General features: G+C 44.1%; 1 protein-coding gene and 1 pseudogene across 4 annotated transcripts in view; one reads left to right on the forward strand and one right to left on the reverse strand.

Moving 5' to 3' along the window:
- Nucleotides 1–387: 387 nt before the first annotated feature.
- Nucleotides 388–23,512, forward strand: part of ZFYVE9 (zinc finger FYVE-type containing 9) — a 227,987-nt gene continuing 204,862 nt past the window's right edge. For all 4 annotated transcript variants that reach the window (XR_012512411.1, XR_012512412.1, XM_039473682.2 and 1 more), the window contains exon 1: nt 388–702. The gene's annotated coding sequence lies outside the window, so the exon portion shown is untranslated. The remainder of the gene's footprint in view (nt 703–23,512) is intronic.
- LOC101039104 (transformer-2 protein homolog alpha pseudogene) lies at nt 22,476–22,970 on the reverse strand (annotated as a pseudogene).

Here is a 23,512-nt window from a genome sequence, read left to right on the forward strand (position 1 = left end):
ATGGATTAGAAGGGGGTCTCCCGGCCACCCCCGAAACCGTGAGAGACAAAAGAGATTCCCTTACATTCCTGCTCTCAGGTGCCGGTCCGAGTGACGAGAACGTTCACGTACCTTCGGGAGAGAAGGAAAAGGTGCTCGGGTCTTGCAGGGGGCGGGAAACGCCAGGGGTTGGTGGGAAGTGAGGGGCTTCCGGTTCCCGGGAAGCGGAGTCCCGGGCCGGCCGCGGGCCGCCGCGCACGGAGCGCGGGCCCTAGCCGCCCCCAGGCCGCGCTCCCTAGCGTTCCCTGCCGCTCGTGACCGGCGCGGCCGCCGCAGTCCCGACGCCGTAGCCGGACGTGGAGTCCAGGGGGCGCTGTGGCCCAGCGGCGCTGGCAGCAGGAGCGGCCACCCCGACGCTGGAGGCTTCGCCGAGGATCCCCGCCTGCCGCACCTCGGTCGTCCCGCCGCAGCCTTGCGCCCCCGGCCCGGCTCGGCGGCGCTCCTCCGGGATCCGCGTGGCTGCCGCGGCCCGGGCGCCGATGCGGCTGGGTGGGCGCCGGGCCTCAGCAGCAGTAGCAGCCGAAGCCGCAGCGACCGCAGCTCCTACAGTAGTGGGAGGTTTCGCGGTGGCGCCTGGGGCCGCGCCGGTGCCCTCCGGAGGAGGCTTTCGGCTCAGGGACGACCCCCCTGGCCATGCTGAAGCGGAGGCGGCTGCTGCTCGAGGTGAGTGTGGCGCGTCGCGGTACGGGGCTCGCCGCCTCTTGGGGCCCTGGCGGCAGCCCTCGGGCCGGGCGGACGGGGCGTTCTACCACTGCGGCCGCCTCCCCCACCCCGCGGTCCTGGGGCCTCAGCCCTTCCTCCCCGCGTCCCCCGGGAGGCTGAAGGCCGTGGGGGCAACTAGGCCCCGCGCCGCTGGGAAGCCCTCGCTCCGGCCCCGGTTCCGGCGCGGCCCGGTGTGTGGAGCTGGGGGCCGGCAGGAGCACGGCCGCCTTTCAGATTTGCACGGGCCGGGGCCGAGCGAAGCAGCCTCTCAGCCCGGGCCCTGTACGTACATCCCGGAGGGAGGCAGATGACGCCTGTTTGCAAACAGCTTTGGCTTCCCCGCGTCCCATTCCGAGTCCCGCAGAATCCCGGTGGGGGGGGGGGGAGGGGGAGGGGAGGAAGGCCAGGGTGAGAATTGGGGTGCAGAGAGTGCGGGACCTAGAGAGCCCCTGGTACTCCTGGAGTGTCATTCGTGGATCTGACTTGCTCGAAAACAACCTTTTGCGTCTTGAGGTGAAATTTCATCACCTGCTGGTGGCTCATCCCTGTCTCCTTATATTTTATCTTTCCTCTAAGCGTGGTCTGCCTTGAAAGCCCCATTGCATCTTTGCCATGCTGTTTTCTAGATAAACACTCATAGTTATAAAAACGTCTTTTACACAGGTCTGCCACCGCCACCCCAACACACACACACACACACACACACACACACACACACACACACGCCAGAGGAAATATTTTAATGCTTCAGTGTTCGGTACAAAGATGTTCCACTTAAAGAGATCCAGAGAATGGTTGGCAAGAGGATTTTAAGTCCTCTTTAAGTGCCAGCTACCTTAATACCGGAAGGAAATGGGATACATACTAAATTTTAGAAAAAAAAGATTTCTTCTGATATTAGTGTTGAAAATGTTAGTGATTACAGTTTGATACGGTAAGTCAGATATTTACGTTTTTGAGAAATGCAATTACAGATTATTCTTGTTTTCTTGTGTGTGTGAAAGTTAGAAGACTTATAGGTACTTGCAAAACTTTTATAATCATGAAAAAAATGTGCTTATTGTGGAAATTTTGCGAAGTATAGAAACGTACCGTGTTGGGTCTTAATAGTAATAGGAGAAATCACCCATACTCTCACAGATTGTAAATGGTACAGGCTTATAATGAGCTTGTACAATGATTTAAAAAGTTATTTCGGTATATTAGATTTAAAATTATCTGACTGTTCCATTTTACACGGTCATTTGTATAAGACTTATAAAAATGTATTACTAAATTGCATTGGAACCGTAGTTGAATTCATCAATTAAAACAGAAAAATATGGGTACCTACTTAAAAGATCCCTGACTTAGACTATGCAGCATGGGGCTCCATCTAGGGAGAAAGTTGGTCATGGTACGTTTTTGTTTTTAAGATCTACTGTGTTTGATGCTGTAGTCTTGCATTGTTTTTGTCAGATTTTAAGTATTTCTGTTAAAAATTGACTTGATTACCAGTTATTTTGGTAGGTTAATTTAGGTTTTTAAAAGTCTAATTCAGGCAAGGTGTGGCGGCTAGGCCTACTGAGGAGGCTGAATGGGGAGGACCTCTTGAGCCTAGGAGTTCCAGTCCAGCCTGGGCAACGTAAGCAAGATGCCCCTCTCCAAGGCAGATGGATCACGAGGCCAGCCTGGCCAGTATGGTGAAACCCTGTCTCTACTGAAAATACAAAAATTAGCTGAGGCTAGTGGTGCACACCTGTAGTTCCAGGTGGCTGAGGCAGGAGAATTGCTTGAACCTGGGAGGTGGTGGTTGCAGTGAGCCAAGATTGAGCCACTGACTCTAGCTTGGGCGACAGGGCAAGACTCCATCTCAAAAAAAAAAAAAAAAAGATTGAATACAGTTCTCAGTGTGTCACTAAAGACCACCAACATTAGAATCAGTTGAGAGTGCTTGGGGGTGTGTGTGTGTGTGTGTGTGTGTGTAAAATAGGTATATATATATGGTGTATATATATATATATATATATATAAAACATAGGTATTATATGTAATATATAAAGATATGCAGATTCTTGGTCCCTTGAATAGAAATTCTGGGGATGATGATGGCCCAAATAACTTTATTTTTATTAATCTCCCCTCAGTCTTAGACCTACTAAAGTTTGAGAATCACTCCTACAGTAAGTTTAATCTTGCTGAGCCGAAGGAAGGTATTTATTTTCTAGAAAAACTGTAAATCTTAAGTGGCAATGCATTTTTTTTTCTTTTTTTCTTTTTTTGAGACGGAGTTTCGCTCTTGTTACCCAGGCTGGAGTGCATTGGCTCACCGCAACCTCCACATCCTGGGTTCAGGCAATTCTCCTGCCTCAGCTTCCTGAGTAGCTAGGATTACAGGCAAGCGCCACCATGCCCAGCTAATTTTTTTTTTGTATTTTTAGTAGAGACAGGGTTTCGCCATGTTGACCAGGATGGTGTCGATCTCTTGACCTCGTAATCCACCCGCCTTGGCCTCCCAAAGTGCTGGGATTACAGGCTTGGGCCACCGCGCCCGGCTCATTTTTTTTTCTTCCTTGCAGCTCCACCTTAAAGGACCTCATTTCTGGTAGTAACAGATAATAGTGTTATAATGTTAGAAAGAAAAATGGTATTTTGAGGGATGGCTTATCTAATCAGCAACCATTTATTGGGAGCCTCCTGTGATAGCTGTGGTGTTATAGTAGAGTACCTGGCCATTTACCTTGGCATTTAATGACGCCAATGTCATTGTTAAAATGCATATATGTCAGTTATTATGCTTACCTTGCAAGGCTTTTAGGATAAATACATCTGAAAAGGTATAACTGTCTTTTAAAGATTTTTATGCAATTTTGACTGTTAAGTGCCAGGTCCTGTTGTAGGTATTCTGGGAAACACAAAAATGACCAAGGGCTCTGCTAAACTTGTCCTGTGGAAGCAGGATACCTATAATTAACTGTTACAAGGCAGAGTCAGACAGGACAACTGTTGTAATTGAGTGGAATGTGCTAAATCTCTGTTTAAGTCTTCTGTGTCTCATCTTGCCCTTTAAGAACATTGATAATGATTTTTATATATTATTCCTTTCTCTTCCAATTCCTGATTCAGAGTTTTCTTTAAGGAAATAATTGTTTATATTGCCTGGTGATAGTTTCATATTAACTCATTTAGAAAGGCAGAGTGAGTAGAGATAATACCATTCCTTCCTCTGTTGCTAAGCTACCACTTTTCATTCCATTCAGTAAACTTATTTGGCACCTTGTAAACGTGCTAGCCTTAGACTGGTTGCAAGGCACAAAGCCTGTTAAAAAGATAATTGCGGCCGGGCGCGGTGGCTCAAGCCTGTAATCCTAGCACTTTGGGAGGCTGAGGCGGGTGGATCACGAGGTCGAGAGATCAAGACCATCCTGGTCAACATGGTGAAACCCCGTCTCTACTAAAAATACAAAACATTAGCTGGGCATGGTGGCACGTGCCTGTAATCCCAGCTACTCAGGAGGCTGAGGCAGGAGAATTGCCTGAACCCAGGAGGCGGAGGTTGCGGTGAGCCGAGATCGCGCCATTGCACTCCAGCCTGGGTAACAAGGGCGAAACTCCGTCTCAAAAAAAAAAAAAAAAAAAAAGATAATTGCCTGAATTTTAGCTTAAGTTCTTATGTTCCTAAAGGGATGGTGTATATATGTGGTTTTATGGTTGTTAATTGCATAATGTGGTGTAGAGTATAGAGTCAGATGTGAGCAGGAATCCTTACTACGCCTCTTAAAGCAATGTGACATTTAGATTCTGAATTTCTTATGTACTACTGGAATAACAGTACCCCTCCCAGCAAAAGTCAGACATTGAAATTAGTGCTGTTGTGAAGAACAGGTTCCATGAGAAAAAAGTAACCAAAAGCAATTAGCTCAGTGTTTGTCATACAGAAGGTGCTCAATAAATGTACATTTCTTTCCTCTTTTTGCAAAAAACAAAAATCAGACATTGAAATTTCTGTGTGACTTAAAACTTTGTTGCTTTTTTTTTTTAAAGACTAAATCTACTTTTGGAATTGTTTGGGTTTTTTTATGGAAAACAATTTTGATCTTAGTATATTTTCCATTTCATTTTTAGCCAGTAAATTAGTATTCCCTGTGTATAGGATACACTTGTTGCAAATTAATTTTCAGAGTTTTACATTGATCTTTAACACTTGACCTGCATTATATAGAGCAACATTATTAGTACAGTCAGACCTCTGTATCTGTGGGTCACATCAACCAAGGCTCAAAAAATCCACAAAATAGTGTATAAAGTAATCATACAATAATAAAAATAATACAGATAAAAACCCAATACCGTATAGCAGTTGATTTGCATAGCACTTACATTGTATTTGGCATTATAGGTAATCTAGACCTGATTTAAAGTATACAGGAGGATGCGTATAGTTTATATGCAAATACTGTGCCAATTTATATGAGATTGGAGCATCCACACATTTTGGTATCCTATGGGTTCCTCAAACCAATCCCCCACAGATAGAGAGACAACAGTATAGAATAATATTGGAAATTACATAGTTGCAGGCAATGAATTGAAATAGTTCATATAGTTAGTTTTCAAAAAACACTCAATTTATTAAATTCACTTAAGAACTGTTTTCAGAACATAGACTTTTCCTCATAAACTACAGTAGATTAGAACTAGATTTTATAGCCTGTCAGTCTTTGATTATAACCTACATAACTTGGACAAGTTTCTTACCTCCATTAAGCCTCAATTTACTTTTCTATAAAATGGAACTGATAATACCCACCTTACAGGATTATCATAAGTATCAAATGATATAATGTGTAAATCAAAGCTATAGTTCAGTCCCATGAGTCCTGGTAAAACCGGACTCTGGAAGTGGAAAATATATTTCTGAGTTTTTAAAAAAGAGCTTTCAAGATTGTTAATTATTTATATAATTTTCTACTAATAAGTAAAATCAGCATGATCCAATTTTGAAGTATTAGAGATTGATAAATTAAGGTGGAACAAAGGTGTCAGTAGAATAAGTAATTATGGAGTTAGAATGCCTTGTACTTTATAATGATAAATTTTATTTAATAAAATAATTTGAAAAGTGCTGTTTTTACAGGTTGAGCATCCCTAATCCAGGAGTCTGAAATTTGAAATGCTTGTAGGTCCAAAACTTTTTGAGCATTGACATGATGTCACAAGTGGAAAATTCCACACCTAACCTCATGTGATGGGTCATAATCAAAACAGCCAAAACTTTGTTTCATGTACAAAATTATTAAAAATAGTGTATAAAATTACCTTTAGGCTATGTGCATAAGGTATATATAAAGCAAATGAATTTCGTGTTTAGACTTGTGTCTCAATCCTAATTTGTCCCAAATGCTTCTAAATTTAATCTGTCTCAAATGCTTCTGGTTGCAAGCATTTTAGATAAGGGATAGTCAATGCCTGAAGTATTTTCCATTTTATAAATTAAGTAGTACCTACATTTTTCTTTTTTTTTTTTTTTTTTTGAGGCGGAGTTTCGCTCTTGTTACCCAGGCTGGAGTGCAATGGCGCGATCTCGGCTCACCGCAACCTCCGCCTCCTGGGTTCAGGCAATTCTCCTGCCTCAGCCTCCTGAGTAGCTGGGATTACAGGCACGAGCCACCATGCCCAGCTAATTTTTTTTTTGTATTTTTAGTAGAGACGGGGTTTCACCGTGTTGACCAGGATGGTCTCGATCTCTCGACCTCGTGATCCACCCGCCTCGGCCTCCCAAAGTGCTGGGATTACAGGCTTGAGCCACCGCGCCCGGCAGTACCTACATTTTTCTTTTAAATTATGGTAAATAGCCCATTTACAGAACTGGAAAAGTTAGAGCAGTATAACATATTCACACTGTTGTGCAAACATCACTGCTGTCTAATTTTAGAACATTTTAATCACTCCAGAAAGAAACTTGTACCCGTTAGCAGTCACTTCCCAGGATCTCCCTAATTCTCCCAGCCCTAGGCAACCACTAATGTACTTTCTTCCTCTATGGATTTGCCTATCTATTCAGGACATTTCATGTGAGTGGAATTACATGATAGTGATTGATTGATTGATTTCTTTCTTTCTTTCTTTCTTTCTTTCTTTTTTTACAAAGCTCCTTTTAATACTTTGGGGTGAGCCTCACAGGAATAAAAACACTGGGAGGGCCGGGCGCGGTGGCTCAAGCCTGTAATCCCAGCACTTTGGGAGGCCGAGGCGGGTGGATCATGAGGTCAAGAGATCAAGACCATACTGGTCAACATGGTGAAACCCTGTCTCTACTAAAAAATACAAAAAATTAGCTCGGCATGGCGGCCCGTGCCTGTAATCCCAGCTACTCAGGAGGCTGAGGCAGGAGAATTGCCTGAACCCAGGAGGCGGAGGTTGCGGTGAGCCGAGATCGTGCCATTGCACTCCAGCCTGGATAACAACAGCGAAACTCCGTCTCAAAAAAAAAAAAAAAAACGCTGGGAAGGAGTAACCCCCTCATCCCCGGGAGTGGCCTAGGGTGAGAGAGGCTACCTGAGGGGAAGGAAGCACAAAAGGGACCCGCTGCAGACTCAGGGCAAAGGGAATGCCATCGGTGCTGGGACCTGTGAGCAATGCAGGAGGAAATGCGAGCATGGTGGGACTGGTCCAGGCACACAGGCAAAGGGCAAGACGGTTGGACATGAAGCTACAAAGCTGCTTGGGTTCCTCCTCCTTCTCGTTTGCTTTTTTCTGCTTCTGCTGAATGATCTCTGAGTCCTCTGCTTGCAGGCGGCAGCAGAAAGCCCGTCATCTCGGCACTTTCCCATAACCGAGTCGCTCTGCTTTTTTTATTATTCTGGCGGGTGAGCTCTCACTGATTACCGCGGGTCATGGCGAGGGCAGTGGCTCCAACCTCCCTTGGATATGCCCCCTCCTTCTGTCCACTGATTTCTTTTACTTAGCATAATTGTTTTCGGGTTCAGTAGCAAGTGTCAATACTTTATTTCTTTTTATTGCTGAATAATATTCCATTGTATGGAAATACCACATTTTGTTCATCAGTTGGGGCTGTTTCTAACTTTTTGGCTACTATAAATAGTGCTGTTGTGAACATTCATGTGCAAATTATTGTGTGGGAATATGCTTTCGTTTCTCTTGGGTATTTATAGGTGTAGAATTGCTGGGGCTTTCCAGAAACTCAGACTTTTTACAAAGCAGCTGCACTTTTTCACATTCCCACCTGCATTGTATTAAGGTTCCAATTTCTTTACATCTTCACCAACACTTGCTATTTATTTTTTTGATTATAACCGTCCTAGTGAGTGTGAAGTGGTAAGGTGAGGCTCTATTTGCTGTTTGTAACTTTTTATTTTTTCAGTAGAGGCCAGGTTTCGCCATGTTGGACAGGCTGGTTTGGACCTCCTAACCTCAAATGCTCCAGCCACAGCCTCCCAAAGTGCTGGGATTACAGGGGTGAGCCACCAGGCTCCTGTTCAATAACTTTTGTTTACAGTCATTAGGTAAATTGTTGAAACTTTTACTTGGAGATACATTGCCAGATTCTTTGATGACAAGGAATGTTTTGGCTTTAGGATAAAAGCTGTAGGCCAGGTGCTGTGGGTGGATTGCCTGAGGTCAGGAGTTAGAGACCAGCCTGGCCAATATAGTGAAATCCCTGTCTCTAGTAAAAAGACAAAAATTAGGTGGGCATGGTGGTGGATGCCTGTAATTCCAGCTACTTGGAAGGCTGAGACAGGAGAATTGCTTTAAACCAGGAGGCAGCAGTTGCAGTGAGCTGAGACCGAGAGATTGCACTATAGCTTGGGCTAGAAGAGTGAAACCCATCTTGAAAAAATAGAAAGAAAAGCGATTCTTTCTTAGTTTCCTGTTGAGTAAATAGTGAACTCTGGTGGATAGAACTGATTAACCACATTGGGTGGTGATGGGAATGGTGGTGTGAGGACTTCAGCTATATAAAAGGCTGTTTTCTATTTATATGAATATTTCTTTCTTTCTTTTTTGAGATGGAGCCTCGCTCTGTCACCCAGGCTGGAGTGCAGTGGTGCAGTCTTGGCTCTGTTACCCAGGCTGGAGTGCAGTGGCGCAGTATTGGCTCACTGCAACCTCTGTCTCCCAGGTTCAAGTGATTCTCCTGCCTTAGCCTCCCGAGTAGCGGGGACTACAGGCACGGGCCAACAGGCCTGGCTAATTTTGATATTTTTTAGTAGAGATGGGGTTTCACCAGGTTGGCCAGGCTGGTCTTGAACTGACCACAAGTGATCCGCTTGCCTCGGCCTCCCAGAGTGCTGTGATTATAGGCGTGAGCCACTGTTCCCAGCCTTAATATAAATATTTCTTTTTCTTTTCTTTTTTTTTTTTTTTTGAGATAGAGTCTCACTCTGTCACCCATGCTGGAGTGTAGTGGCATGATCTCGGCTCACTGCAACCTCCGCCTCCTGGATTCAAGCAATGCTCCTGACTCAGCCTCCCAAGTAGCTGTTACTACAGGGGCTTGCCACTATGTACCGCTGATTTTTGTATTTTGAGTAGAGAAGGGGTTTCACCATGTTGGCCAGACTGATCTCGAACAGCAGACTGTGATCAGCCCACTTCGGACTCCCACAGTGCTGGCGTTACAGATGTGAGCCACTGCGCCTGGCCAATATGAATTTTTTTTTTTTCTTTTTTTTTTGAGACGGAGTTTCATTCTTGTTACCCAGGTTGGAGTGCAATGGCGCGATCTCGGCTTACCGTAACCTCTGCCTCCTGGGTTCAGGCAATTCTCCTGCCTCAGCATCCTGAGTAGCTGGGATTACAGGCACACGCCACCATGCCCAGCTAATTTTTTTGGATTTTTAGTAGAGATGGGGTTTCACCACGTTTACCAGGATGATCCACCCGCCTCGGCCTCCCAAAGTGCTGGGATTACAGGCTTGAGCCACCGCGCCCGGCCCCAATATGAATATTTCTTTTTGTTTTTTGAGACGGAGTTTCGCTCTTGTTACCCAGGCTGGAGTGCAATGGCGCGATCTCGGCTCACCGCAGCCTCCGCCTCCTGGGTTCAAGCAATTCTCCTGCCTCAGCCTCCTGAGTAGCTGGGATTACAGGCATGTGCCACCATGCCCAGCTAATTTTTTTGTATCTTTAGTAGAGACGGGGTTTCACCATGTTGACCAGGATGGTCTCGATCTCTTGACCTCGTGATCCACCCGCCTCAGCCTCCCAAAGTGCTGGGATTACAGGCTTGAGCCACCGCGCCCGGCCCCAATATGAATATTTCTTAAGAAAAGGCAATTGTAATGCCTAGGTTTAGTTTAGTTTTTTTTTTTTTTTCTTTAACTCTACTGAAACATTTCTAAACATTTACAGTCCAGTTTCTTGTTAACATTTCTAGGCAGTCAGGTGTGCCATTATCTCTCAGTGACACATAATTTTATGTAAATACAAATGTCATTGTTTGTCATATGTAGAATATTACCCAATGTTTTGGGTAATATTAAAGTCAAGATATTAAAGCCTTCTCATGAGGTTTTTTAGGACATAGTTGAAAGTCAACACTAATGACTTGCTAATGTTTCTAAAGTTTTTTTCAAACCGGTTAGGAAATATTGCAGGGAACCATTGTTTGAGGAAACAAAGTACAAGCTTTAGACCTTCATTTTACATACAGTGGATCACCCACAGTATCTTCCCACTTCACTTTTAGAATCTATAGTGATTTTGAACTGAAAGTCTTGTTCTAGTTTATTATACAATCTTTTAGTTCCTTTGGATGGCATACTTTCCATAAAAAGTTACAAAAACAGCAGTTATGGAGCCTTTTTGGTAAGATTAATGAAAAGATACGCATTTCTGTTTGCAATATGGTTCGGTTCTTTTCTAACCTTTCGTGGTTAAGGTTTGGTGTTTATCTGCTAGATTTCATTTTATTAAAATGAAGAAAGAGTAAATTGTACATATTTTTATGATTTGTTTAATAGCATAACAGAGTCTATCTCAGAATTCTCTTTATTAAAATAAATTGACTGGGTGTGGTGGCATGTGCCTGTAGTCCCAGTTACTTGGGAGGCCGAGGTGGGAAGATTGTATGAGCCCAGCAGTTCTGGGCTGTAGTGTCCTACGCCGATCTGGTGTCCACACTAAGTTTGACATCAGTATGGTGACCTCCTGGAAGGGGGTGACCTCCTGGAAGTGGGAGAGCATCAGGTTGCCTAAGGAGGGGTGAACTGTGCCAGGATGGGAATGGAGCAGGTCAAAACTCCCATGCTGATCAGTAGTGGGATCATGCCTGTGAATAGCCACTGCACTCCAGTCTGGGCAACATAGTGAAACCTCATCTCTAAATAAATCGATCAATCGATAGATAGATAGGGCTTGGCACAGTGGCTCATACCTATAATCCCAGCACTTTGGGAGGCCTAGGTGGGTGGATCACTTGAGGTCAAGAGTTTGAGAGCAGCCTGGCCAACATGGTGAAACCCCATCTGTATTAGCTGGGTGTGTGGCTAAATTTTTGTAAAAATACAAAAATTAACTGGGCATGATGGTGGGCGCCTGTAGTCCCAGCTACTCAGGAGGCTGAGGTGGGAGAATTGCTTGAAACCAGTGACCTGGAAGGGGAGGCTGCAGTGAGCCGAGATCATGCCACTGTTCTCCAGCCTGGGCAACAGGGGGAGACCCTGTCTCAAAAAAAAAAAAAAAAAAAAAGAAGATAGGCCAGGCACAGTGACTCACACCTGTAATCCCAGCACTTTGGGAGGCCAAGTCGGGCAGATCATGAGGTCAGCAATTTGAGACCAGCCTGGCCAACATGGTGAAACCCCGTCTGTATTAGCTGGGTGTGGTGGCATGTGCCTGTAAACGCAGCTACTTGGGAGGCTGAGGCAGGAGAATTGCTTGAACCAGGATCCAGGAGGCGAAGGTTGCAGTTACCGAGGTTGCACCACTGCATTCTAGCTTGGGCTACAGGGCGAGACTCCATCTCAAAAAAAAAAAAAGATAGACTAAGCAATGTCAAAATTTTGTAAAGACATTCTATCAGGATTTATATAAACTTCAGTCTCCATTTTTAATTTTCAGTTGAGCAGGAGAAACAATCCCTAAAAGGTAATTGAAATAAAACACTGCCATTTTGAAACTTGAACTTCACAGTACATCATGTAGGCCTTTTTGTGATTCTGGTGATAATTGTCCTTTTTTTTAGTAGTAGCTGAGGTAAATTCTTTTTGAAGTTATTGTGAGGTCACTCTTGGAAATTTCTGCTCAATGTTTAAAAAGCAAGGTTGAGATTCTTTAATTTGGCATTCAGCCCTTCATGATTTAGTTCCAGCGTGATCATTCCTCACTCCTGTTTTTGCATCCACTTCTTCCAAGATTCCAGGTTTATGGTGTGTTCTTTGATTCTTTTACCTTGTATTACTTATTTGTGTAATAAAAACTTTCCCTGTACTGTGTGTCATCTTTCTGGTAAGTGTTTCACATATGTTATGTCTAACTCTTATTAGGGATACTATAAGATCATTGTATTGCTGCATGTTTTACAGCTGAGGGAACTAAGGCTTGGAGAGTTTTACTGATTTTCCTAAGCTTAAGCTCACATTCATGATTCAAACTCAAGTATCTCTGACTAGAAAGTCCACACTCTTTTTTCATCCTGTGAATCTTGTCACTTGTCAGTGTGTTTTTTTGTTTTGTTATTTTTTGAGATAGAGTCTTGTTCTGTCACCCAGGCTGGAGTGCTGGAGTGCAGTGGTGCGGTCGCAGCTCACTGCAACCTGCATCTTTCGGGGCAGTTCTCCTGCCTCAGCCTCCTGAGTAGCTGGGATTACACGTATCTTGCCACGATGCCTGGCTAATTTTTTGTATTGGTAGAGACAGAGTTTCACCATGTTGGTCAGGCTGGTTCTGAACTCCTGACTTCAAATGATCTGCCCGCCTCAGCCTCCCAAAGTGCTGGGATTAGAGGCATGAGCCACTGCTCCCTGCCCATCCAGGATTTCTAAAGTGTGTTCCCTAGGAGTGAGGAAATGTTCTTTAGTCAAATAAGTTTGGGTTTTCAGCTTACTGTATCCCTCAAGTAGGAGTTTGCAAATGCACATTGGTATTCTAAAGACTGAGGAGTAAAAGAAACTTCTTTAACTTTCTTCAGCTATGTATTACCCCCATTTTTTTTTTTTTTTTTTTTTTTTGAGACGGAGTTTCGCTCTTGTTACCCAGGCTGTAGTGCAATGGTGCAATCTCGGCTCACCGCAACCTCCACCTCCTGGGTTCAGGCAATTCTCCTGCCTCAGCCTCCTGAGTAGCTGGGATTACAGGCACGCACCACCATGCCCAGCTAATTTTTTGTATTTTTAGTAGAGACGGGGTTTCACCATGTTGACCATGATGGTCTCGATCTCTTGACCTTGTGATCCACCCGCCTCGGCCTCCCAAAGTGCTGGGATTACAGGCTTGAGCCACCGTGCCCGGCCTTTTTTTTTTTTTTTTTTTTTTTGAAATGGAGTTTTGCTCTTGTTGCCCAGGCTGGAGTGCAGTGGTACCATCTTGGCTCACTGCAACCTCTGCCTCCCAGGTTCAAACAGTTCTCCTGCCTCAGCCTCCTGAGTTGCTGGGACTACAGACATGCACCACCATGCCCAGCTAATTTTTGTATTTTTAGTAGAGATGGGATTTCATCATGTTGGCCAGGCTGATCTCGAACTCCTGACCTCGGCCTCCCAAAGTGCTGGGATTACAAGTGTGAGTTATTGTGCCTAGCTATATTATCCAAACTTATTTGGTTGTGGAACCCATTTTTTCCACATAGAACTTAGTAATACACCTTTTACTGATGTAATTCAACGTTTATCTGTTTTTTTAAAGTCTCATCCTCACCATATCCAAGACTATTTGAACTCTCAGATGATAGGCCCTGATTATGTCCTTAAGGAGCTCATTCCACTCATTATTAGAATATTAGCAGTATTATTTCTTTTATATTTAGCCAAAAATCTACCTTTTCCTCTAGTATATGTCCTTTTGCTCTTTTTTTTTTTTTTTTTTTCCGAGACAGAGTTTTGCTCTTGTTACCCAGGCTGGAGTGCAATGGCGCGATCTCAGCTCACCGCAACCTCTGCCTCCTGGGTTCAGGCAATTCTTCTGTCTCAGCCTCCTGAGTAGCTGGGATTACAGGCACGCGCCACCATGCCCAGCTAATTTTTTTGTTTTTAGTATAGACGGGGTTTCACCATGTTGACCAGGATGGTCTCGATCTCTTGACCTTGTGATCCACCCGCCTCGGCCTCCCAAAGTGCTGGGATTACAGGCTTGAGCCACCGCGCCCGGCTTATTCTGTGTTATTTTAAAGAGTAAAAGAGCAAGGCCGGGCGCGGTGGCTCAAGCCTGTAATCCCAGCACTTTGGGAGGCCGAGGCGGGTGGATCACAAGGTCAAGAGATCGAGACCATCCTGGTCAACATGGTGAAACCCCGTCTATACTAAAAACAAAAAAATTAGCTGGGCATGGTGGCGTGTGCCTGTAATCCCAGCTACTCAGGAGGCTGAGGCAGGAGAATTGCCTGAACCCAGGAGGCGGAGGTTGCGGTGAGCCGAGATCGCGCCATTGCACCCCAGCCTGGGTAACAAGAGCGAAACTCCGTCTCAAAAAATAAAATAAAATAAAATAAAATTACACAGAATAAATAATCACTCTTATCTTAATATCGAAAGATGACAAGACAGTATCCTGTCTCCCCTAGCATAGTGATTAAATTAGAAGCTCTAGAGTCAAACTGTCTGGGTTCAAATTTTAGTTCCACTTTCACTTCGTGATCTTGGGCAAGTTAATAACTTCTTTGTGCCTCAGTTTTCTCACCTGTAAAATGGGACTAACAATTATAACATCAGTGGGTTAAATGAATTGATAGATGTAAAGAACTAATTAAATGGCGTATTGGTTCAGGTCCCCTGGGAAACAGTCATTGAAATGGGTGTAGAAGTGAAAGAGGTTTTATGGGGTGGAATGCTTGTGAAAGGAACTGAGGAGAAAGCAGAATTGGTTATGGAGAGCCTCAGTCTGTGATGTGGATCTGAAAAATCTCAGTCAACCTAACAGGGAACTTCAGAGCACATATTGCCTGCTAGAGGAGTCCTGCATGGGCAGAAATGGCCAGATTCTGGTACACCCACCATGTTTAGTCACTGGCTAGAGCTGCCCAAGGATGGTATTATGATGACTGGGAAGCTGAGATGAATTCTGGACATGCTGCAGCTAGAGGCTGTTAGCTAACCATACTCCTTGGACCTGAATGGCAATTCCTTTTTGAAGGAAGATCCAGTGACTGACACAGTTCATTTCTTGTGATGCGCAGATCCATGTCTTCAGTTTCTGAGAACATCTCCTCCAAGGGAAGAAATGTAGACAGAGATTAGTGAGACAGGTCTCAGGCTCATCACTGTAGCTGGTCTCTAAGCCACAAGGTTCTAGAGCCATCTCCACTATACTATCTAAATTGCCCTTGCCCTCAGCTGTCATTTCTGCTGGTGTTGGTTGTTTACCTAGTGGTATGACCCAAATCCTCATTTCTGACGAGTCTGAGAACCATACTCTTCTCAGACTGGAGTGATTGCATTTGTCCATTTATAGTCACAACTGGGCAAAGAGTACTAAGTGGTGTCTTATCCTAGGGAATCATCTGAGTCCCACATATACTCCTTGTTCCCATTGCGTTATAGCAGTCCTGGTTTCTCCTGAGCATGAAGGTTAATCTTGCCAAGATGGGCATTCTCTTTACTACTTTCTGGTCCTTGGACACAAGGAGTACTCAATATTCAGGCTGCAGCTGTAACTTGTAGTTTATTGTGACCTTTGATGTGTCTCCTGGCAAAAGTGTGCCCACTTTGGGTACCAGAACCTCTAACTTCATAGAGCCCCACATTGCAGAGTTGGAAAGCACAAACTAGATTATTGGGAATGATGACAAGTAGGGGTTATTTTCTCTTTCCATTTTTTGGCTCTCAGATCCATGTATTCTTACTGGGGACCCAGCTCTGAATCAGCACACGTACTGCATACAAGAGGAGAACACACCATTTTTGTCTCTGAGCTAGTACATTAGCTGTGCCTTCAGCAGGCTATTCTAATACTCTGTAAGACTGGGTGCTTTTGTATGGAGCTGTTGTGGACATGACTGCTGGGGCTCATGGTTATGAGCCTACTGCCACAGATCTTTCACTATGAAGTGATTCCTTTGGCTGGATTCCATGTCTGCTGATTAAATACTGTGTAAGTCCATATTTAGTGGTACTGGCTAGGTCTCTGTGGACAGGAAAGGCAAACTCACACCTGGAATGAGTGTCTTTCTGTGAAGACCAATCACTGGCCCATCCAAGATGGAAGAGGCACAGTGGAGTCAGCTTGCCACTTAATAGCCTGTTGATTTGCCTGAGGCATAATGCTATATCGGGGCTTGGTGTTGGTCTTTGTTACTCATAGGTTGGGTGTTCAGAGTTGGCCTTGGTAAATGGGAGTCCGTATCTCCTTCTCTGCTTCCGTCTCTATTTCTGCCACAGTGACCTCTCCATTCATGTCCCCATCATGCCCCTTCTGGGTGACCTATGTCAGCTAGTTGAGTCAGTTTGTCCACTTGGCTGTTGAGTGGCTCTTCCGTGTTGGATACTTTCTGGTGGACATTAACACATGAAACAAAGATTTTCATACTTCACATCCACTCCCGTATGTTCATTCATTTGCCTCTACCCATACCTCTTGCCTTTGTCCTTCTCCTTAAAGGTCTCTGAACAGTTGGCCAGTCTATTTGCCATTGCCCATAAATCTATATATTCTCACCCCAGGCTGTTTTTCTTTCTGCATAAAATTCATAACCAGGTGCACCACTCAAAGCTCTGTTAAGATTTTCCCTTTTCATTGTCAAGGTCACCCTTAAGTGTGGCTATAATGAACTTGTTTTTTACAGCTTTCATTTGCACACTGAGTTGACCTACTTATAAGCAAAGCTTTGGCTTTTTTCTCCTTAAGTTGGTCATGTGGGATACCCCAAACAGCTATAGATGTGAGCTGAGAAAGGGGTGCTGGTGCGGTGGGTGCCAGGGAAGTCTTGGCTGCCCACTTATAACAGTTTCCTTGTGCCCTTTAGTTCTGTTTCATTTTCATCCTTGATGTGCCATTTCTATCTTATAATGGATTGCTGCTGAGCTCACCTGGCTTTATGACCTTGTGAGTCCTAGTGAATGCAGCTCATTATGGAAAATCTGGACACATGGTGCCTAGTGATGAAGCATTCCATCTCTTATTAGGATATAGTTGCACACCAGGAGCTGTTTTTCTTTTTCTTTTCTTTTTTTTTTTTTTTTGAGACGGAGTTTCGCTCTTGTTACCCAGGCTGGAGTGCAATGGCGCGATCTCGGCTCACCGCAACCTCCGCCTCCTGGGTTCAGGCAATTCTCCTGCCTCAGCCTCCTGAGTAGCTGGGATTACAGGCACACGCCACCATGCCCAGCTAATTTTTAGTATTTTTAGTAGAGACAGGGTTTCACCATGTTGACCAGGATGGTCTCGATCTCTTGACCTCGTGATCCACCTGCCTCGGCCTCCCAAAGTGCTGGGATTACAGGCTTGAGCCACCGCACCCGGCCGGGGCCTGCATTTTTATTCTCTTCCTTTCTATAAACTCTACACTGCATCTTTTCCCACCATTTGTACTTCCAACCACATAGGGATTGCTTGCACTACAGTGTGGACTTGCTGCAGAGTTGTTGCCCCCACTCAAAACTGGCAGCCTTTCATGTCTACCAGTATATGGGCCACAGCAGTATTCCTGTGTATAGAATGTGTTATTTCTAGAATCTGAAGGAGCCTACCAGACATTGTGCTTCCTTGCATCATAGTCAGGGATGCAAGATGCAGCTATTTGTCCTTTGCTTTGGAGGGGATGTGTTGGTGTGATTGTGACCACTGGACTCTTCAAAATTCATTGAAATGGCAGATCCCTGAATATTTGTAGGGTTTTTCTTTACCCCTTCAGGAACACATATACCTCACCAAGTCCTTCAGCATGCTAGCCACCTCTTGCTCATCTTGCATGATCAACATATATTATTGATGTAATGGATCTATGTGCTGTTCTGAGTCCAGATCTCTGCAGACTATATTATGATAGAGTGGAGTTAACATAGCCCCGAGGCAAAACCATAAATGCATTATCTTGTTTGTTCTATGTGAAAGTGAACTGTTTCTGATTCTCTTTTCTGATTAGGATAGAAAGGCACTTATTTGCCATATAAATGGCTGCATGCCATGACCCCAAGGCTATATTTATCTGCTGTAAAAAAACATACTACATCTAGCATGGCAGTGTGGTCATGGCTGCTACTTGTTTGAGCTTGTGGTAGATCCAGCTGGTTCCTGCAGGGGCCAGACTTTTGAATTAAATTGATATATTTAGGGACTACTACCCTTGAATCTTTGAGATCCTTAAAGGTGACACTAATCATTGCCATTCCCTTTACCTCTGCCCCCTACACAATTTTGGTTTTGATTTACACACAGGGGATGGAGAGATATTTTCAGAAGGTTTCACTTGGCCATTTCCTGTGTGATAATTCTTACTCCACAGGTCAAAGATCCAGGGTGGGAGTTACCCAACTGCCAAGTATGCCAACCCATTTATACATTAAAGGATTAGAGAAAGGACTGCTGGGTAGGTCTGTGGACCAGTGGACCCAGTATAAGCTAGACTTTGCCCAGAATTCCATTTATTACTTGGTTCCTGTATTCCTACTCCTGTAATAGGGCCACAGTGATGCTCCATGTTTCTGTATACCAATATCAAATCAGACTCTGTAACCCATAGTCTTTGAAATGTCTGGGTATTTTCCTTTCCCTACTTTATAGTTGTCTGAGTAAATGGCCATAGGTTCCTTTGGGGATGGACTTGGGAATCATTTTACACACACACACACACACACACACATATATATATATATGTGTGTGTGTGTGTGTATATATGTATGAGTCTAGACCTGAAAACTGGCTCAGGTCCAGGAACTGGGAAAGGGAGGTTTTTATTGGTGCAGTCACCCTCAGCCGCCTTCTTATCCAATTCTTGTCTTGTTTTGATTGTATATATTAAGCAGCATTGATTTTGACTACCTGTTTTTTTCCTTATGGCACTATATATATATATATATATATATATATATATATTTTTTTTTTTTTTTTTTTTTTTTTTTTTTTTGAGTCTTTGTTGCCCAGGCTGGAGTGCAATGGTGCAATCTCGGCTCACTGCAACCTCCATCTTCTGGGTTCAAGTGATTCTCCTGCCTTAGCCCTCTGAGTAGCTGGGATAACAGATGCCTGCCACCACACTTGGCTAATTTTTGTATTTTTAGTAGAGTTGGGGTTTCACCATGTTGGCCAGGCTGGTCTTGAACTCTGGACCTTAAGTAATCCACCCATCTTGGCTTCCTAAAGTGCTGGGATTATAGGCGTGAGCCACCGTGCCTGGCGTTTTTTTTCCTCTTGAATATGTTTTTGTTTGTTAATATGTGTTATGAACTGAAACTGAAAACAGTATTTCACTGTGGTCTGGCAAATAGTAGGTGCCCAGGGAAGGTTGGTTGAAATGGACCATGCAGTTCATCAGTATAGTACAGAACATGATAATCTCCACTCTCCTTATTCTGGACATTTCTAGTGCAGCTTGAGATTGCATTAGTCTGTTTCCTGATGACTTTTTTCCTATAATGGACAATTCAGTAGTTTGGGTCTTTTTATTTTATTTTTTCAAAATAAATTAACTTTTATTTGAAAGGAGACTTCTTTTCCCCACATGTTTCTTCTAAGGATTCTATACTATATGATAAACTCCTTACCTATTGTTCCAATACCAAAATTTCTAAGAACACACCATATATATATATATATATATATATATATATATATATATATATATGGTTGTTCTAGGTAGTAAATAAGGATTGTCCTTCATTGATTAAAGGAATACCTAAACTTCAATAAATTTAACAAAAAAAATCATACTTTAGTTTTTAAGGTTTTTTTCCTTTCTCTTTATTTTTAAAATCGTTTCCATCTTTCAAGAGATGCTCGTTTGAAGGGGAAATTTTCACGGAGTATGAAAATTTGTCCTAAGAACAGAGTTTCCCTACACAGCTAAGTAGCAGTAGCTTCCGCCACATACCTCGCAAAAATAATAGGAACAACATCAACAATAATAATACTAAAGTTGAAATAGGCCATAAGTTTGAGGCCAGCCTGAGCAACTGAGCAACATGGGTGGGAAGGTGAGCCTGGCTTAAAAGAGAGGAAAAAAAAAAAAATAATAATAATAAAAGTCAGGCAGCCAATGGGGGACGCTGAGCCAGAGACATCTGCCAGGACATGGATCTGGAAAGCCCTGTCAGTTTGCAGCATGCATGCCTGTTCCATGGCAATCCCACTGGCAAAGCCTCGGGAGGCCGAGGCGGAAGGATCACAAGGTTAAGAGGTGAAGACCATCGTGGTCCACGTGGTGAAACCCCGTCTCTACTAAATATAGGAAAACTAGCCAGGCGTGGTGTCAGGCGCCTGTAGTCCCAGCTGCTGTGGAGGCTGAGGCAGGAGAATCGCTTGAAACTGAGAGGCTGGGGTTGCGCCTGGGCAACAGAGAGAGAGACTCTGTCAAAAAAAAAAAAAAAAAAAAAAGGCGGGTGCACACGGCCAACGCCAACGCTTTCTACACTATATAAAACGATCAGAGATCAGGCACGGACTCTCGATGGGGCTTGTGGCACTGGAAAGAAAAGGCAGGATTGTGAGATGTGTGTGAAAATCGTCTTTGTTTGCAACGCCAGTACTATCAACTATGCATCTGGACTGGAAACAAGGACTGGAAAGAAATACATAAGACAAATATGGCCAGGCCCTTTCAGTGTTCACGCCTGTCATCGCAGCAGTCTGGAAGGCCGACGTGGGGGGATGGCTGGAGCGCAAGTTTGAGATCATTTCGAGCTGTCAGTCGACATCACCTCCACCTCCTGGGCTTACTCTCAGCTACTTGGAGGCTGAGATCACCTGAGTCCGTGGGAGGGGTGGTCGACGCTGGCGTGAGCCATGATCATGAGGTCAGGGCGGATCACGAGGTCGGAAGTTTGAGACCGGCCTCTCAGACCTGTGAGTGCAAACTGAAAGTAGGGCTGAAAAGCAAATAGAAGAAGTCGGTCGTGGGCAGTCCCAGCTACGACCAAAGGAGGAGGTGGGCCTAGGGGAAAGAGGCGCCGCCGCGTCCAACCCCTCATCGCGGTCCTAGTGGGACTGCCCCTGGTGGCCTGCTGGTCGACCTCAGATACAGCTGGCCAGAGGCGCGGTCGACGCTGGAGTCCAGTTTTTAAGTTTTAACTGATATATTTTATTTTGAGGCAGACTCTTGCTCTGTCACCCAGACTAGAGTACGGTGGCTCAATCTTAGCTCACTGCAACCTCTGCCTCCTGGGTTCAAGTGATTCTCCTGGGTCAGCCTCCCGAGTAGCTGGGAGTACAGGCATGCACTACCATGCCTAGATAATTTTTTGTATTTTTAGTAGAGACAGGGTTTTGCCGTGTTGCCCAGGCTGGTCTCGAACTCCTGAGCTCAGGCAATCCACCTGCCTCCAACTCCCAAAGTGCTAGGATTACATGAAAGAGCCACTGTGCCCAGCCAAAGCTTTAACAGATGTATTTTAAATAAAACATGTTTTATAGGAGTCTGCAAGCTTTTCACCTCTAAAAAAATGACTTAATTTTTAGGGCTCAAAAATTCCATTCTTCAAAAGAAATGTCCATGTGTTTTCTTTTATAGCTTCAGACTTTCTGCACTTAACCACTTAACTGTTCCATGCTACCCCAGACAAACATGACATGACTGAACTACTTGATGTATTACTGTCTTCCCCAAAAGAAAGTGTAAAAAGGAGTTCTTCATAAATGCACATCTCTAATGCAATATCTAACACAAAAGAAACTTTAAAAAGATAATTTCTTATTTGATTAGCTAGGAGTTTATCTTAGTAAAAGCAAAAAAAGAAAATTTATGAAGCATAACACTAGGGTTCCTTTTATACTCAAGATTTTTTTTCTTTCTTTCTTTCTTTTGTTTTTGGGTTTCACCATGTTGGCCAGGCTGGTCTTGAACTCCTGACCTCAGGCGATCCACCCACCTCGGCCTCCCAAAGTGCTAAGATTACAGGCATGAGCCACCGCGCCCGGCATGCTCAAGATTTTTTTTTTTTTTTTTTTTTTGAGACGGAGTTTCGCTCTTGTTACCCAGGCTGGAGTGCAATGGCGCGATCTCGGCTCACCGCAACCTCCGCCTCCTGGGTTCAGGCAATTCTCCTGCCTCAGCCTCCTGAGTAGCTGGGATTACAGGCACGCACCACCATGCCCAGCTAATTTTTTGTATTTTTAGTAGAGACGGGGTTTCACCATGTTGACCAGGATGGTCTTGATCTCTAGACCTCGTGATCCACCCGCCTCGGCCTCCCAAAGTGCTGGGATTACAGGCTTGAGCCACCGCGCCCGGCCTTCAAGATTTTTAACTACTCAAAATGACAACAGTTAACATCTTTAGGAGTATAATGAAGATACTAAATAAACCAAAGATTTTTTTTTTCTTCTTAAAGAGTAGGAAGAATCAGAAGCTTGAGGAAATCCAGAATTAAAAGAAAGAGAAAAAAGAAGATAAAGAGGAAAAAATGTCCTTCATTGTAACCATTTCATTATCAATAGCGTCTTGGGCTATAGGAATGAGATCTTGATTGTGATCTATATCTACTATAATAAGGAGAAGGTGATCATCTTCTGTACTGGTAATCATAGTCTTCATATGTGTCATATCCATGATCATATCCTCCATCATAGTAAGAATCTCGACATCTGCCACCACCTTCACCACCACCACTATGAGTTGTTCTGCCCATGTAGATGCCTGGTATGGGTGTGTGTGTTCTCTTGGTAATAGAATCATCCACCTGAATTCTTCTACTATCCAGCTCCATTCCATTTGCCCTTGCCATAGCCTCCTTAGAGTCATCTATTCTCTCAAAATACACAAAAGCGAATCCTTGAGACTCATTGGCACCATTCAGCAGTCCATATTGAGAACATACTTCACAATGATTTCTCTCTGTTGTGTACAGACAGGCCAAATACTCCAAGGCAAGTACTGGGCTCTGGATTTGCCCTTCTGCTAGTATGTCTTCCCTGGTTAGACATTGGAGAATGACTTCAGCTACTTCTCTGCCAGTATTCTGGTGTATGTGATCTACTTCGAGATCGTCTCCTGAAAGAGAGAGAGGGATCTGGATCGAGTCTGTTAACGTTGATGAGAATGCCTCCTTGACTTCAACCTTGATTTTGATTTTGATTGAGAATGGGACTCAGAGTGTTTGGAAACCCTTGCAAGGACTACAAGATCCTAACTTTCTCTCCTATTTTATACGAGCAGGAGTTCCTGTTGGAGATTTTGAGTGAGAGTGCGACTCATTTATGTAACCTAGGATCAATTCATTCTTCCATATTCTTTTAATTCTCCTTTATTCTTGCTTTCTACTTCTCTTGATTGAGTTTTTCATGTTTTATATTTTGTATATTCTTCCCCAATTCAAACAATTCAAAATAGCCTTAAAAAAATTCAAGTGCTGCCGGGCGCGGTGGCTCAAGCCTGTAATCCCAGCACTTTGGGAGGCCGAGGTGGGTGGATCACGAGGTCAAGAGATTGAGACCATCCTGGCCAACATGGTGAAACCCCGTCTCTACT

The sequence above is a fragment of the Saimiri boliviensis genome, chromosome 11 (assembly GCF_048565385.1).
Source record: "Saimiri boliviensis isolate mSaiBol1 chromosome 11, mSaiBol1.pri, whole genome shotgun sequence".
NCBI classification, from domain to species: Eukaryota; Metazoa; Chordata; class Mammalia; order Primates; family Cebidae; genus Saimiri; species Saimiri boliviensis.